At 46.0% G+C, this 15,972-nt stretch overlaps 1 long non-coding RNA gene across 1 annotated transcript in view; it reads right to left on the bottom strand.

The window, feature by feature from the left end:
- LOC127490573 (uncharacterized) overlaps positions 1–4,223 on the bottom strand; it is a 91,474-nt gene extending 87,251 nt beyond the window's left edge. Inside the window, exon 1 of the long non-coding RNA XR_011389108.2 lies at positions 3,846–4,223. This is a non-coding gene — a long non-coding RNA (uncharacterized LOC127490573). The remainder of the gene's footprint in view (positions 1–3,845) is intronic.
- Between the last annotated feature and the right edge of the window lie 11,749 nt (positions 4,224–15,972).

Below are 15,972 nucleotides of genomic sequence, written 5' to 3'. Positions count from 1 at the left end.
GTGGTGCCACAGGTTAAAGCCCTGGCCTGAAGCGCCAGCATCCCATATGGGTGCCAGTTATAGTCCCGGCTGCTCCTCTTCCTATCCAGCTCTCTGCTGTGTGGTCTGGGATAGCAGTAGAAGATGACCTAAGTCCCTGGGTCCCTGCACCCACATGGAAGACCCAGAGGAGGCTCCTGGCTTCGGATTGGCGCAGCTCTGGCCGTTGCAGCCATCTGGGGAGTGAACCAGCGGACAGAAGACCTTTCTCTCTATCTCTACCTCTCTCTGTAACTCTTTCAAATAAATAAAATAAATCTTAAAAAAAAAAAGTAAAGTTTAGGGGCCAGCTCTGTGGTGTAGTGGGTAAAGCCGCTGCCTGCAGTGCTGGCATCCCATATGGTTGCCGGTTCAAGTTCCGACTACTCCATTTCCAATCCAGCTCTTTGCTATGACTAGGGAAAGCAGTAGAAGATGGCCCACAAGTCCTTAGGCCCCTGCACCCACATGGGAAGACCCAGAGGAAGCTCCTGGCTTTGGATTGGCGCAGCTCCGGCTGTTGCAGTCATCTGGGGAGTGAACCAGAAGATGAAAGACCTCTCTCTCTGCCTGTCCTTCTCTCTTTGTGTAACTCTGCTTTTCAAATAAATAAATAAATCTTTAAATTTAAAAAAAAAAGAAAAGAATTAAAGTTTAGTAGCACCTGCATTTCTACCAAGGAGAGTCCTTGGCAATGTTGATGACAGATTCCGTGCACAACCTTAGGAGGATAAGGGAAGCAGAAAAATAACAGTCACTGAGTACTCCTATGACCAGGCACCAGGCCCTGCTCTTTCCCCATACCATGCTATTTAACCCTCCCATTCAAGGTACAAAGAATCCTCAACTTACAACGGCTCAACTTAAATTTTTTTTATTTAACAGCCATTCTGTTTTCCAGTTTCAACATAGTATTCAAAGATTCATGTGAGATATTCAGCACTTTATTATAAAACAGGCTTTGTGTCAGATGATTTTGCTCAACCAAAGGCTCATGTAAGTGGTCTGAGCGTGTGAAGGTAGGACAGGCTAAGCTATAATGGTCAGAAAGTGAAGTGCACTAAATGAATGTTCAGCTTGCAATGGGTTTATATGAATGAGACACAAAGGAAAGGGGAGCAAAAGTGAAGTATGCTCTAGAAATTTGAGGATAAACCTGCTCCTCATCATTACATCACATTATTAACATATAACAGAAGAGATCAATGCTCTAAGAAGTTTTCTAACTAGAAACACCCTGACTATTGCCTAAATGAGAGGTGAACAAAGTGTGACCTCTACCCAATCCAGCCCACCATCTGTTTTTGTACAGGTGTGAGCTTAGATTGGTGTTCACATTCTTTAATGATTGAAAAAAATACATGAAGAATAGTTTGTGGCAAGTAAGAATTGTATGAAGTTCAATTTCAATATTTGCTGGAGTCTGAATGTGTATCCACCCCCTCCCCTAAAATTACCTGTTGAAAACCTAATCACTTCTGTGCTGACATTAGGAGGCAGGGCCTTTGGGAGGCGATTAGATCATGAGGGTGGAGCACTCATGAGTGGGCTTAATAGGAATGGGATTAGTAGCTTTATATCAAAGACACTGGAGACCTGCCTTGTCCCTTCCACCTAGGGAAGACACAACAAAATGAAGATGACCATCTACAAACTAGGAAGCCAGCTCTTACTAGATACCGAATCCACCAGTGCCTTTTGTTTTAAAATAGATTCATGGGACTAGCATTGTGGCCTAGCAGGTTAAGCTATATTGGCACCAATTTGAGTCCTGGCTGTTCCACTTCCATTCCAACTCCCTTCTAATGCATGGGGGAAAGTAGCAGAAGATACTCCAAGTTCCTGATCCCCTGCACCCTTATGGGAGACCCAGATGAAGCTCCTCACTCCTGGCTTTGGTCCAGCCCAGCCATTGTGACCATTTAGGGAATGAACCTGTGGACTTAAGATCTCTCTTTCTCTGTCTTTCCCTCTCTCTCTGTCACTCTGCTTTTGAAATAAATAAACAAAATAAATCTTTTTAAAAACTTCAGGGGCTGGGGCCGGCACTGTGGTGTAGCTGGTAAAGCCGCTGCCTGCAGTGCCGGTATCCCATATGGGCGCTGGTTCGAGTCCCAGATGCTCCACTTCCGATTCAGCTCTCTGCTATGGCCTGGGAAAGCAGTGGAAGATGGCCTAAGTCCTTGGGCCCCTGCACCTGTTTTTGAAGACCCAGAAGAAGCTCCTGGCTCCTGGCTCCTGGCTCCTGGCTTCAGATCAGCGCAGCTCCAGCGCTTGCAGCCAATTGGGGAGTGAACCAGCAGATGGAAGACCTCTCCTTCTCTCTGTGTGTAACTCTGGCTTTCAAATAAATAAATAAATAAATAATCTTTAAAAAAATTTCAGGGGCTGGCTCTGTGCCATAGCAGATAAAGCTGCCGCCTGCAGTGCTGGCATCACATATGGGCACCAGTTCAAGTTCCAGCTGCTCCACTTCCCATCCAGCTCTCTGCTATAGCCTGGGAAAGCAGTGGAGGATGACCCATGTCCTTGGGTTCTGCACCCAAGTGAGAGACCCAGAAGAAGCTCCTGGCTCCTGGCTTCAGATCAGCACAGCTCCGGATGCTGCAGCCATTTGGGGAGTGAACCAGCAGATGCAAGACCTCACTCACTCTCTCTCTCTCTCTGCCTCTGCCTGTCTGTAACTCTGCCTTTCAAATAATAAAATAAATAAATCTTAAAAAAAAAGAAATTAAAAGATAATGAGGGTTTTCTAAAAACTTTTTGAAGACTCTTTGTGTAGTCTAGGCTGCTTTTGCCCTGTAATGGCAGACGTAAGTCACTGTGACAGAAACAAGAGAGTAAGGCTTGAGGACACAGGTGTGACTGCGTTCCAATGGAGGGAGTGTCTGTGTGACAACAGGGTCCTAGCACCCACATCTGACACTCAGGCATATCTTCCCCTTCTCGTCCCTCCCCCAGGTCTGAGGTATGACAGGCTCCCATGGCTTCCCCATAGTTCACATGCCTGTTAGGAGGCCAACACCACAAAGCGACATATTTGCCTTGACCGTGACCACAGGCTCAGTGTGACTCCCACGGACTCAGCTGACTCAGCCCTGGTCAAGATGGTCAGTGTGCAGAAGACACTTGGTTCTGCCACAACATGAGTCATTCTAAATAACTAGAAAAGCTGATGAACTCCGCAGGAACCAAGTCCTCCTGTGCCGTGGACCAAGCCACAGAGGTCCCTGCTTCTGTCCTGCTCAAGGATAACAGAAGGCTCTGGCTAATTTGGCCCTCCCCAGGGCTCTGCAGCTTCTGTGACTGCCTGCTCTCCATCAGGGAGCCACGAATAACGCCCATCCTGAATTTGTACTCTGGTATGCCTTTCTGTCCCGAGACAGCGTGGTCACCGGTGAAGCGGTTTTAAATCCTAGCTCACCCACCGGGCTCTGCGACCTTTGAGAAGTCACCTCCCTTCCCTGAATCATGATGTCCTCCTCTGCAAAATGAGGACAGCAAGGCCCTTCCATAGACAGTAGTGAGCATGGCTTCTGCAGTGCCACCCTTCTGCCCCACCCTCACTTGCTACTCCCCTCCTCACTGGATCTGCCCCTGTGCCTCCCTGCCTCTGCCTCTGTATTCCTCACCATGTTTGTGCTTCCCTCCACCTGGCCCGGCACGCATCCTTTACCTTCAGCTTCTGGGCAAAGTTTACAGCAAACACCCAGGCTCTCTTAGGAGACTTTTCCTGCATCGCAGAGATGCCCCTGCCTACCTCTTTCATAGCCTTTGCCTCAGTCCCTCAAAGTCACCTCCGCGCCTGCCTGCTTCGCCTGCTTCACCTGTTCACAGAGTCCTCCAAGGCAGGAAGCCGGATTCTACGTTCTCCATGTCCCCACTCTAATGCAGGGTGAGGGGGACGGGCTAGCGGAAGGTGCTCAGATTCTGCATTTCTGAGTCCTGCAAGTCGATGCCATGTGTCCCTTTCAGTGTCTCTGACTCTCCACATCTGACCCCTTGAAAATGAAAACTGCCCTTTTAGGGCACTCTGACACAAAGCATGGAGACTCTGTGTGTGCAGCTCCAGGCCCAAGATCACCAAGACTGCGGGGGCGGAGTGTCCATTCTGGAGCCCCTCATGTGCACGCACAGTCAGCCGCCTCTCCCGTACCAACAGTCCAGGAAAGACAATGCCCATCTGTTCCCAAGAGAGGGGAATGCTAAGCAGTTGCTGCTTCCTGGAGGACTGAGTATTCTCTGCTCTGACAACATGGGCAGCCTGAACAGAGTTTATTCAAAAACATCTTCCCCCCCTAGTTTCAAATGAAGAGGCACAATGTCACCTCTGACGGGTGTGTGATAGTGATATTGGGAATAGGGAGGCTTCCCAAGAATATTTACTACTGCCACTTCCAAGGAGTATGCAAATTCAGACGTAAAAACCAGGGATGGGAGCATGGGGAAGAAGGTCGAGTGCAGACACACGCTTTCTTGGTGACCTGTAGGTGCAGTTTCCAGCTCCAATCAGTCTCAGGGTGCAGATGATTTCACATGTACGGTACAGACTTTTTTTTTTAGGTTGAATATCAGGCTAAGGAGAAAAACACTGCGGCCTTTTGTAAGGGCAAGTGTCTCCCTATGGAAATAATTGAAGGCCCCAATTGCTCAAGTCTTTCAAAAGAGACCGTACAAAGCACCCCTGAAACACAGGGGAATCAGTCTGTGTTCCCTGGGGAATTGGCTAGATGATCTAATAGGGCTTTGCCCTGAGTCTAATTTCCATGATTCATGTGTGACTTATTTAATTGTTATCATCTATTGTAGATATATAAAAGAATGCTTTTATTCCCCCCAAAATCTAAATTCAAATCATCCTTAATATCACCAAATTTCTACTCCCATCACCCTTCAGAACATTGACATATTAACTTTTTGACCTACCCTGAACCCTCCTGCTACCTCCCAGGATACAAAAAGTACATCTGCAGAGCAGCTGGGGATAATGGGGAGCCCCCACCCAGCGGAGTATTGGAAACAGGTTTGGGAGAACAAAGGGTTAAGTGAAATCCCCCAGGCATTCCAATCTGTTGCAGGCTGCTGATTCAGAAGCTGCCTGGGGCCTAGGTGTAACCACAGCTAGGAAAACACTGCCTAACTGCCCTATGCTCCCGGCAATCAGCATTTATCATCGTCACAAAACCACCTGTTACTGGGGAGAGATTTGAAAGAATCCTGAGCCATAATTAAGGCAATAATGAACAAAAACATATTGTGAATTGCTACCCAAACCCCAGGCAGATGTGTTATTGAACTGTGGGCTTGATCTGTGCTATTAATTTGGAACAAAAATAACAGACAACAAAACATATACCAAACCAACACCTTGCCTGCCCCAGGGTTTTGTTTCTTTTCAAGTCCTTGACAGTTGTGGTTAGTGAACTAAATGCAAGCAGAGCTGACATTTCTTGCAAACCGGAGTGTGTCTGATGATGCTTTAGAGCAGAGCAGCCAATCGGAATCAAACGGACCACCTAATGGCTGCAAATATCCATAAATGACAGTTGAAGGAGAAACAGACGCAGAAGCTAGTCAGGCGTGGGCCCTGCACTGCAGCGGGCTCATCCCTTCTCCAGCGCTGTTTCAGTCGCAACAAAACAACCAACAGTGGCCCCACGAGATTCTAATCCAGCTCAACAACCCTACAACTTAGTGACCTCGCAGAGGTCATAAGCTTGTAACACAACACATTGACACCTGTTTGCGGTGATGCTGGTGGGGGTCGGCACAAGGAGCAAGTTGGCTGAGACACAGTTTGGGATGCCTTAGTCCACATCAGAGTGCCTGGATTCAAGTCAAGTTCTGCCTCCAGGCCCAGCTTCCTGCTAACGCACACCTTGGGAGGCTCAAGTCCTTAGGTCCGTGCTAGCCAAATAGGAGACCCACATTCACTTCCAGGCTCCTGGCTTCAACCTGGTGTAGCCCCAGCTGTTAGGGGCACTTGATTAGTAAAGCAGCAGATGGAAGATATCTCTCTCTCTCACACTGCCTCTCAAATAAATAAAAAAAATTGTAAAACAAGACAAGCTTATTTGGGTGCAAAAATTTAAATCCATGCATAATTTTTTCATCCAAAGCATTTTCCATGAGCTTGTTAAAGTACACCTGTACAATTACATATAGTACGTAATAGCTGAGAAAGATAATAAATGACTGTCACTGGTTTATGTTTTTATATGCTATACATCTTACCATTATTTTAGTGTAGTCCTCCAACTTATAAAAACTAAAATTTCCTGTAAAACAGTGTGCTGGGTTACACTGGTAGCTGCCTCACACATCTCGTGTTTACTGCATCTCTTGACTGTATCAAGAAGCCATGTCAAGTGTTGGACCCACACCACCTAGGTGAGTGTAAGTATAACCCATGAAGCTGGCACATAACAACATCTCCTGATGACACATTTCCCAGAACACGTTCCCAGCAGTAAGTGATGCCTGACCATAATGCTCTGAGCACTCAGACCCAGCTGGGACATACTTTGGGTGTTTTGCTGCGGGACATCAGGAGGGGCCTGCTTCTACCAGGAAGTTTCGTTCTGCTTGGCAATGATTGGTTTGGTTTTTGCTCTCATTGCGCATCCTTAAGCTCCTTCCAAATCTTCAGCGAGAAACATGCTCCTGAGAGGGTGAGGGGAAGGGCATGGGGGTGTGAACTGGAGAACAGAGGGGCAAAGCAATTTTGTGGCACGCGGGTGTTCGAAGCTTTGTATTCAACACTACTCTTAAAAGAATTCAGGATTCGGTTGACAGATCTATGCAAATGCGTGGAAAGTGGAGAAAGACAAGCTAGCATTTGTTTCAGAGGTTGAAAGCATCACTTGGATTTGCAGCAATCTTTAATCTATCTTTTACCACAAGGAAACACTGCAAAGACAAGAGCCCCAGATGTCATGGAACAAAACCTGCCAAGGTTCTGTTGGCATATATTTTAATTTTTGAACAATTACCCTGCCATATATGTGCATTCTTGAGTTGTATATGTTGACACATTGAATTGTGAAACTGAAAGAACAATGGCATGTGTAAACACTCCCTGATCCAGAAGTGACTTTAAAATGCAACAATGATGCATGTGTCTGTGGGTCTATGCTTCTGTGCACACTAAGTCTGTGAAAAGTACAAATTGCTGGTTTATTGCCATGGCTTAATATTACTCTTAAAGACTATATGTTCCCATGCCCTGAAAAAGTCTTGACTAGATCTTTTCTTGGGTAGTCTGTCATTTATATGTAACACATTCTCTGATTGCAGGGAAAAACAAGTCATATTAATAGGAATTCATAGTCAAGAGCAGACTTGGGTGGCAGCTGTGGTGTAGTAGATTGGGCATCTGCCTGTGGCACAGGCATCCCATATGGGCACCGGTTTGAGTCCTGGAAGATTCACTTCTGATCTAGCTCCCTGTTGATGGCCCGGAAAAGCTGTGGAGGACAGCCCAAGTGCTTGGGCTTCTGCACCGGCGTAGGAGACCCAGAGGAAACTCCTGGCTCTTGGCTTTGGATCCACTCAGCTCTCGCCATTGAGGCCATTTGGAGAGTGAAGCAGCAGATGGAGGACCTCTCTCTTTCTCTCTCTCTCTCTCTCTCTGTCTCTCCCTCTCTTTGTAACTCTGCCTCTCAAGTAAATGCATAAACTTACAAAAAAAAAAAATGGTCTTTTTGTGGTTGCAAACGTGTTACTGCCATTCAATGGCTCACCATTGCCTTCAAATTAACTACAGACTTTCATGCAGGACTGCACAAACGTTGCTCCCAACACTTTTTCTGGAGTCAACTTCTATCACTCCATAAACTTCACATCAGCCACCGTGGACTCCCAAATGCTTGATACAGTTTGATTAGCTCGGTTCATCTTTATGTTTCTACCCACCCCCTTCTCTAAAATAACCTTCCAAACTCTCCCTATTCCAATGGAATTCTCATCCCAAGGACCATTTCCTGGATGTCATAACTATGTTTTATCCATAGCTGTATCCCCAGCACCCCGCACAAGACCTGGCAAAGGGTGAATTCTCAATATGAATTGAATGAATGGATTTCCATGTTCTTCTCAAAAACCAGATTTTTAATTAAGCCTTTTTGGATCCCTTCCTCTATTGGACCCCAGAGCACAGCATTAGAATGCCTTTGTAGGGCTGTCCATATTTGATCTGGTTCTGCAGTTACTGGTCTACTCTTCCCCATCCCCCCAAGCCTCCTTGATTTACTGACATTCAGTTGGTGTTTAATATGAGGAGACTTCAAACAGTGTGTGGACATCAAATTTACAGATAAGTTTATTTTGGTGCAAAACATTTTGGCATCCATGCCAATAAGGGTTCTTCAAAGAGCTAATAGAAAATGCATATTACAACAACTATATGTGGATTTCAAATATTTTTTTGCATAAAATAAACATTTTAAAAAATTTTATTTATTTTCATTTTTGATATAGCATATTTTTATTTACATCCTAGTCAAAACTCATACTCCACTAAATGGAGTTCAACAAGTAAAAAGGCCATGGTTCAGCAGTAATACAGGCAAGGGCTAAGCCCAACAATCAAATGAAATGATGTCAATTTCGTTCCCATGCAGTAAATTATAAAATAATCACAGATCATTAAACCATAGTAGTATATCATTCTTCAGCATTCGTTTGACAAAGATATAAAACAAATTTTGACAAAACTAAATTTGCTGCAAAGCAGATGCATACAGGCATTTCTTTATTTTTATATTTTTTGCTCTTTCATGTAAAGAAGAACAGGCAGTATTTGTCTTTTTGCTCCTGCTTATTTAACTTAACTGATTTCCTCCAGCTACAATCATTTTGATGCGAATGATGGAATTTGATTCACTTTTGCAGCTAAATAATATTCCAATATATTTATATGCGACATTTTCTTTATCCATTCACCTGATGATGGATACCTTGATTGACTCCATACTGTGGCTATTGTGAACAGTGTTATAATTATGGTGGTACAGATATCTCTTTCACACAATGTGTTCATGTCTTTTGGGTATAATCCCAGTAACGGGAGTGCTGGATGTATGACAGGTCTATTTCTAGCTTTTTAAGGAATCTCTGTATTGTTTCCCACAATGGCTTCACTAGTTTACATTCACAGCAACAGTGGATAAGAGTCCCCCTTTCTCCACGTCCTCATCAGCATTTGCTACTCTGTGTTTTAGATGATAGCCATTGGGATGGGGTGAGATGAAATCTCATTGTGATTTGATTTGCATTTCCCTGATAGCTAATGATGTTGAGCTTTTTCTCATATATTTCTCAGTTGTTTGTATTTCTTCTTTTGAGAACTGCCTATTGAAGTCTTTTGCCAATTTCTCAACTGGACTAGTTGCCTTCTTGTTGAATTTTTTGAGTTGCTGAGAAAATAAATTTATCTTTACATTTCATTTTTCCATGAACTCTTTGAAGTGTCTTCAAAATGATAATAATACTATATAACATTTGGATAGTACAGACGAGCATACAAAGTCCTCTCACGTTCACTGTCTCCTAGCACCCCTTTGATAAGTCTATCAGGTAAGATGGGCCACCATATGATAAAAACAATAATAAACAATAAAAACATCTATGGAAGTAACATCTTACTTCATGTCCAGCCTGTTAAACAGTCTTATATCATCATCACAACATCATGAGAACAGCCCTGTTCTTGTTCCTATTTTACAAAGGAAGAATCTGTGGCTTAGGTTCTCTAAGTAAAGACTGGAGGGTGGGGCAGAACTTAGGACCCTAAATGAGACACCTGCATCCCACATGGGAGTGCCTCTGTTCCGTATTGGAGTGCCTGGCTTCAGTCTGGCTCAGCTGCTGATTCCAGCTTCCCACTAATGTGCACCCTGGGAGGCAGCAGATGATGGCTCAAGTAGTTGGGTCCCTGCCACCCACATGGGAAACTTGAATAAAGTTGCAGAGTCCCAGCTTTGGCCTAGACCTGACTACTCCAGGCTTTTGGGAAGTGAACTGGTATATGGAAGATTTATTTTTTCTTTCTTTCTTTCTTTCTTCCTTCCTTCCTTCCTTCCTTCCTTCCTTCCTTCCTTCCTTCCTTCCTTCCTTCTTTTTTAGATTTATTTATTTATTTATTTGAAAGGCAGGGTTACAGAGAGAGATGGGGAGACAGAGAAAGAGATCTTCCATCAGCAATGGCTGGAGCTGGACCAATCCAAAACCAGAAACCAGGAGCTTCTTCTAGTCTCTGACATGGGTGAAGGGGCCCAAGTATTTTGGCCATCCTCCACTGCTTTCCCAGGCACATTGGCAGGGAACTGGATTGGAACTGGATTGGAACTGGACTAGCCAGGACTCAAACCAATGTCCATATGGGAAGCTGGCTTACCCGTTTTGCCACAGTGCCAGCCCTGGAAGATTTCTTTCTCTCTCGCTCTCTGTCTCCTCTATGTATCTGCCTTTCAAACAAATAAAAAATAAATAAGTAGAAATTATAAAAGATAAAAGGATGGAGGGCATCTGGCTGAGAAGGGACAGAGTAGGTTGTGCAGGTCAAGAAAACACAGCTCCAGGATCACACACTTAGTCGTTGCCCCTGACTGGAGCTTAAAAATCCTGTCTCCAACTCTCAGGGCTATAAGTGGCAGAGCCAGGGTGGGAAGCTAGTTCTTTCTACTGTACTCCACAGCCTCTCTGTCCTCTCTGGAGAGAATCCTGAATAAAGAACTGCATGTAGTGCAGAGTTAGGTCTTGGCTAATAGGAGAACCAGAGGGTTAAAGGTGCTGATTCCGGAACCAAAGTGCCCTGCTCCCTAGTCCAGCTCTAGCACTCATCGGCAGGACAGCATTGTGTGAGCAAGATAATGTCTCTGCCCAGTGGAGGCAATGACAGTGTTCTGCCACCCAAGGGTGTTGTGAGGCCTAAATGAGCTCACACACAGAGAGCATAGGAACGGCGTGTGCTCTGCATATGCTTGGCGCCCTGGCCCCTTTGATGGGGGTTCAACAGACAGTTCAAAAATTGTGACCGAGGTTTTGCTTGGTCATGCTGGTTCTCTGTAGGCTGGGACCGCATCTATGCTTCCCAGAGAATGATCTCACTCCATGCAGAACTGACTCTCACATGCCAGGGAACCCCAGCCTCGGTGTGGTGATGTAGTAGTCACAGTGTCATCTACCCAGCCACACACGTGTGAAAGATGCTGAAAGGGTTGAGGGTGACACCTCCTGCCCAAGAGACGCATATTCCAGCCTAATCCTCCCCACCCCCAAAGCACCCCCGGGGCCATTAGGGACACAGTAACGACTCTACAGATGCTCATTTTGTCCTTATTTCGCACATGGCCCTCCAGATGGGACTGACATTCTACACTACCCCATTTTCCATTTATGTGCACTTAACCCAACTAAAAGGCCACCAAGGGTGCCCGGCTGCACGGGCTCCCAAGCCTTCTTATCTGACCATCTCCACGCCCAGCTCTCGCCTTCAGAAACCTTTCTTTGTTCCCTTCTGTCCGTTTCAGTGCCTCGCCCTTCCTCTGAGTCTCTCTCCATCTCTCTTCCCCTTTGTCTCTGCCAGAGTCTTTTCCTCTCTTTTTTCTTTCTCTGCTACTCCCTCTCACACAAACACATGCATCTCTCTCCCCCACCCCAGTCTCTCTCTTTCTGTCACACAAACACACACACACACCCCAATGTGACATGCTAATTGGACTCCCAAGGGAGCTTGCCTCACCCCTACAGGCAGAAGTGATGGGAGACGGGTTGGAAAGAACACACTTCACACCTGTCAATTAAGCTCAATCGCTTGTGGTGTGAAACCAGACCCCAATGCCCGGGGACAAGCCAACCTGGCTGGGCTGGGCTGAGCCTCAGCTGTCCCTGCAAAGTGGGCTCAGGGAACAAATGCTGCTTCTGTTCTCAGGGGATGAGAGCATCTCCTGGAATGTCCGGGGAGCAGCTGTGGGCTCCTGCATCAGGCAGACGGAGGGGACTGTTCCCAGCAAGTGTATAGAACACTATGTCCTGCAGTTGGTCAGCTATTTTTACAAAATTCCAATTACGCAGCCGAAGCACTCGCTCGGCATCGGAGGAAGTAGGTGATGTCGTGGCGCTGAGCCCACCAGAGTCAATCAGTAGCAAGGCAGTGAGACTAGCCTGGCCATAATAGGGAAGAAATATTACCCGAAACAAAAGTGCCTCTATTAATATATTACTTTCGATTTATAAAGGGCTGCCAACTGGAACAGAGCCCATCAACAGTGAATGCTGTTTGCTGCAGCAACAGGAGGGTGGGCATATTCGTAAGGGCAGACTGAGATCCCAGGTTTCATCTGAGTTTTCTTCCCTTGACAATTATTGGAAGACTTACAATGTTGGAAGAGGGGCGCTGGCCGTAGAGAAGGGCCCTGCACCCAGCCTCGTAGAGCTGACAGTTGAGTGCGGAATAAGGGCACATGAACAAGAAGTGACCACTTAGTGTGCCGAGTGCCAGGAGCTGAGTGTGGAAAGTAAGGGGCTCAGGTAGGTGATCAGGCAGGAAGGGCCTCCCATAGGAAGGGGATGGAGGCTGAGGCCCCATTCCTAAGTCAGGACTAATGAGCAAAGAAGAAAGAGCATTCCAGATAAAAGGGACACAACGCTCAAAGGCCAGAAATGGGAGAGTTTGGAGAACAGGTGGTCGTTGTTGTAGCTGTGGTGGAGAGAAGGTAGGAATCAAGAGGCATTTGGGAGGCAAAGCAGTGGGGCTCGATGGCTGGGTGTAGAAGGAACCAAGGGTGATCTCTTGGCCTTTGTTGTGATTGGTAAAGCCATTGCCTCCTGCAGGGACTCATGGAAGAAGAGTGGTTATGAGGGATGGGTCCTGCTGGGGCCTGTGGCTGATGTTCACAGACATCTGTGCAGCCAGCTTCCAGGGAGGCTTGTGATACAGCTTGGGTTATCCCCTTCCCTTGAGTGTGGGTGGGAGCCGTGACGTCATCCTTACTAACAGAATATGGCAAAGATGATAGGCTGTCTCTCCTATAATTGCATCATGTGGAAGGAGACTTAGCTAGCTAGACTCGAGTCTCCTGGGGGCTTGATGAAGAAGCAGCCATTTTACAGAAGCCCGCAAGGCCAGAGCGTGGTGTCCAGCCAACAGACAGCAGAACATCTGGGGGCCTCAGTCACACAAGCACGAGGAGATTATTTCTGCAACAACCTGAGTAAGCTTGGAACTACATTCTTCTGCAGTTCAGCCTCCAGATGAGAACACAGCCCATCTATCACCTTGACTGCAGCCTTGTGAGACCTTGAGCAGGGAGCTCAGCTAAGCCGTGCCCGGACACCTGGCTGGTGGAAACAGTGAGATGACTGTGTATTGTTCCAAGATGCCAGGTGTGTGGTACTTGGTATGCAACAATAGAAAAATAACAGAGCCTCTACTTGGAGATAGCAAGCAAGCACTTAGATATTTGGGCCTGGACCTGGAGACAGAGGATAGATCTGGAGATAATGTGTTTGGCAATTATTAGCATATAGATAGCAACCAACCGCCATGGTGGGACACACAGGAAACAGCAGGAGGTCTAGGACAGAAACCAAGGGCCACCAACATTTAGTTTATGAGGAGATGAAGAGGAGTCCCCAGTGATTCTGAGTAGAGCATCTAGAGAGACAAGAGGAAAACAAGGAATATGGCTTGTATCGCTCTATTTCCCATTGCTATGATACATTATCTGAGGCTGGGTGCTTTATAAAGGAAAATGGTTTATTAAGTTCCCAGTTCTGAGGTTCAAGGGAATGGCAGGAGCATTGGTCCAGCTCCAAGAGAAAGCCTCAAGATGGCATCACTGGGGTGGGAGCACAAGCAACGGGGGAGATCACACGAACAGATCAGAAGCCAGAGAGCAGCCAGGCCCCGAGGAAGACTACATTAGTCCCTTCCGAGGCAGCATCCCCAGTCTACTAACAACCTCTCACTATGACACACCTCTGAAAGGTCCCAGCACACTGTGACCAAGTGTCCAACACATGAACATCTAGGGAACAAACCGCAGCAGAGCGGCACTGATGAGAGCCAACAGCGATTGATATTCCACATGCCAGGTGCTGTTCTAAGTGGACGACAGGCATTAACTCATTAATCCTCACTACCTACTACCATGTTAATTCACTCTGTTGCAGATGAGGCGATTGAGGCACAGAGAGCATGAGTATCTTGCCCACAGTCACACCACTGGTAAATAACAGAGCAACACTCAGCTAGTGGCCCCAGTCCCCAGAGTCTTACCCATTTATGCTAAACTGACTCTGCTATGACAGCAAAAACTCAACACAAACTGACTTACCCGTAAGAAAGGACTTCTTGTTTACCACAACTAAAAGGACGATGGGGTGAGCATTGTGGAACGGCAGGTTAACTGCCACTTGCAACACCCATGTTCCACATCAGATTCCTTGGGGTTGGGTCCCACCTCTGCTTTTTGATCCAGCTTCCTGCTAATGTGCATCCTTGGAGACAGCAGATGATGGTGCTTGGGTCCCTGTCACCCATGTGGGAGACCTGAACTGAGTGCCTGGCTTCTGGCTTCAACTTTACACAGCCCTAACTGTTGCAGGCAGTTGAGAAGTGAATCAACAAATGAAAGATCTCTCTCTCTCTCTCTCTCTCTCTCACACACACACACACACACTATCACTCTACCTTTCAAATAAATAAATTTCAAAAACAAAAAAACAAGACAAGGAGTGGAATGTACTACCATGAGCTGGTCCCTTTTTTCGTCCCTTCATCATATTCAAATAAAGAAGATTGAAAAAATAATCTAGGCATGATGGGAGACATGGGAAATGAGTGTGTTTGTATACCCCTGTGTTGTCATCTTTGGGAATTGGGCTCAACAGAATAATACAGTCCGCTGTCATTCTGGACTTGGTTCCTGGAAGACTAGGACATGTGTCTTTTTTTACTTCTTGTTTAAAATTATGGAAATACAACATCTATGGATGGCCCTTTCTTAAACACAAGCAAGGGAGATGGATATATGCACAATTTGATCTCATGCTGAAAAAAAAAAAAGAATGCAAATGTAGCAACAGTTTTGTAAATGGGAGAGGGGAAATCTATAGATATCTATAGATACAGGTATTTTATTTTTTGTAGATGTTTAAGAAGGAAAAATAAATATTCATAACATAAGAGGGAAATAAAAGGACAAGGGGGAAGGGGCTGCTACAAAGTCAATATTCTCTCCCCTCCCACCTGCTACCTTCACCCTTCCTTCCTCTTCATTCAGATTCCCCAGTGTTGGATTCACTCTCAGACCAACTGTACTGACACGACAGTGAAGACAGGACCCAGCAGGCGCAGCTCGATGTCAGTTTCAGGGGAGAAGCCCTTTCTCATCGCTTACCTGCCCTTATGTAATCATAAGGGCCAGGAAGATGAGCTCTTCCTGTTTGTGTTTCCCCAAGTTCATACACTGAAATTCTAACACCAATATGAACTTTGAGAGATGACTATGTCACAAGGGAGGAGCCACTGTGAATGAGATCAGGGGCTTATAAAAAGATCTCAGAGAGGCTCGTGTTGTGGTGTAGCCAGTAAAACTACATGGGAGCCAATTCAAGTCTCACTTGCTCCACTTCTGATCCAGTTCCCTGCTAATGTGCCAGGGAAAGCAGCTTGAGGCTCTACACCTATGTGGGAGACATAGAAGAAGCTCCTGGCTTCGAACCGGTTCAGCTTGGGCTGTTGTGACCATTTGGGGGAATGAACCAGCAGATGGAAGATATCTTTCTCTTCTCTCTCTCTGACTGTCTCTCCCTGTCTCTCTCTATAAATCTGCCTTTCAAATAAATCTTCTTTAAAAAAAAAAGGTTCCAGAGACCATTTTGCCCATTCTGCCATGTGAGGACTTGGCAAGAAAGTGCCATTTATGAACTAGGAACCAGACACTGAAT

The sequence above is a fragment of the Oryctolagus cuniculus genome, chromosome 6, assembly GCF_051225735.1.
Source record: "Oryctolagus cuniculus isolate XC-2025 breed Fujian yellow rabbit chromosome 6, ASM5122573v1, whole genome shotgun sequence".
NCBI classification, from domain to species: Eukaryota; Metazoa; Chordata; class Mammalia; order Lagomorpha; family Leporidae; genus Oryctolagus; species Oryctolagus cuniculus.
Note: the sequence above shows the minus strand (reverse complement) of the source record. Positions and strands in the feature narration are given on the sequence as shown.